We start from the raw sequence: 1,962 nt of genomic DNA on the forward strand, positions 1-1,962 counted from the left end.
TCTATGGGCGCCATAACGGACTCATGGATTAATGTATGTAGTTCTTTAACAGATATGGTTGAATGAGGAGAGACTCATCACCACCATGAACCTCTAGCTGACCATATCTAATGGGGATATTTACACTACATGACCAAAAGTATTGTGGACACCTGCTTGTTCAACATCTCATCCCAAAATCATGGGGATTAAATATGGAGTTGGTCCCCCGTTTTGCTGCTATTACACAGCCTCCATTCTTCTGGGAAGGCTTTCCACTAGATGTTGAAACATTGTTGCGTGGACTTGCTTCCATTCAACCAAAAGAGCATTAGTGAGGTCGGGCACTGATGTTGGGCGATTAGGCCTGACTCGCAGTCGGCGTTCCAATTCATTCCACAGGTGTTCGATAGGGTTGAGGACAGGGCTCTGTGCAGGCCAGTCAAGTTCTTCCACACCGATCAAGACAAACCATTTCCTTATGGACCTTGCTTTGTGCACAGGGGCATTGTCATGCTGAAACAGGAAAGGCCCTTCCCCAAACTGTTGCCACAAATTTAGAAGCACAGAACTGTCTAGAATGTCATTGTAGAGTTAAGATTTCCCTTGACTGGAACTAATGGGGACTAGCCCGAACCATGAAAAACAGCCCCAGACCATTATTCCTCCTCAACCAAACTTTAAAGTTGGCACAATGCATTGGGGCATGTAGCGTTCACCTGGCATCCACCAAACACAGATTTGACTGTCGTACTGCCAGATGGTGAAGCGTGATTCATCACTCCAGAGAACATGTTTCCACTGCTCCAGAGTCCAATGGCGGCGAGCTTTACACCCCTCCAGCCAACGCTTGGCATTGCTCATGGTGATCTTAGGCTTGTGTGCGGCTGCTCGGCCATGGAAAACCATTTCATGAACATCCCGACTAACAGTTAACGTTGCTTTCAGAGGCAATTTGGAACTCGGTATGGCGTGTTGCACCCGAGGACAGACGATTATTACACGCTACGTAGTTCAGTATTCGGTGATCACGTTCTGTGAGCTTGTGTGGCCAACCATTTCGCGGCTAAGCCGTTGTTGCTCCTAGACTTTATCACTTCACAATAAGAGCACTTACAGTGACCGGGGAAGCTCTAGCAGCGTAGAAATTGGACACTTACTTGTTGGTGGAATCCAATGACAGCGCCACTTTGAAAGTCATTGAGCTCTTCAGTAAGTCCATTCTACTGCCAATGTTTGTCTGTGGAGATTGCATGGCTGTGTGCTCGAAATTATGCATCTGTCTGCAACGAGTGTGGATAAATAGCCGAATCCACTCATTTGAAGGGGTGTCCACATACCTTTGTTAAAATGGTGTACCATGAAGATATGGACATTCCACAGTGTCTGGATGAAGAAGGAGCGAGAGATAGAGACATATAAAACACCAGAGACTTTAAGTCTTCAGCTGATTCTAACATCAGAGTGTTGTGTATTCTGGATAAATAGGGATCCTACATCAGAGTGTTTTGTATTCAGGATAAATAGGGATGCTACATCAGATTGTTAAACAGTCACCACTCTCCGGCCTCCACCCAGTACCCTGTCCTGAACATTAGTCACTGTTACTAGCCAGCCTCCACCCAGTACCCTGTCCTGAACATTAGTTACCACTATCCAGCCTCTACCCAGTACCCTGTCCTGAACCTTAGTCACTGTCACTATCCAGCCTCCACCCAGTACCCTGTCCTGAACATTAGTTACCACTATCCAGCCTCCACACAGTACCCTGCCCTGAAGTTAGTCACTGTCACTATCCAGGCTCCACCCAGTACCCTGTCCTGAACCTTAGTCACTGTTACTAGCCAGCCTCCACCCAGTACCCTGTCCTGAACATTAGTTACCACTATCCAGCCTCCACCCAGTACCCTGTCCTGAACATTAGTTACCACTATCCAGCCTCCACCCAGTACCCTGCCATGAACCTTAGTTACTGTAACTATC

Source organism: Oncorhynchus nerka, linkage group LG7, assembly GCF_034236695.1.
Source record: "Oncorhynchus nerka isolate Pitt River linkage group LG7, Oner_Uvic_2.0, whole genome shotgun sequence".
Lineage (NCBI taxonomy): Eukaryota > Metazoa > Chordata > Actinopteri > Salmoniformes > Salmonidae > Oncorhynchus > Oncorhynchus nerka.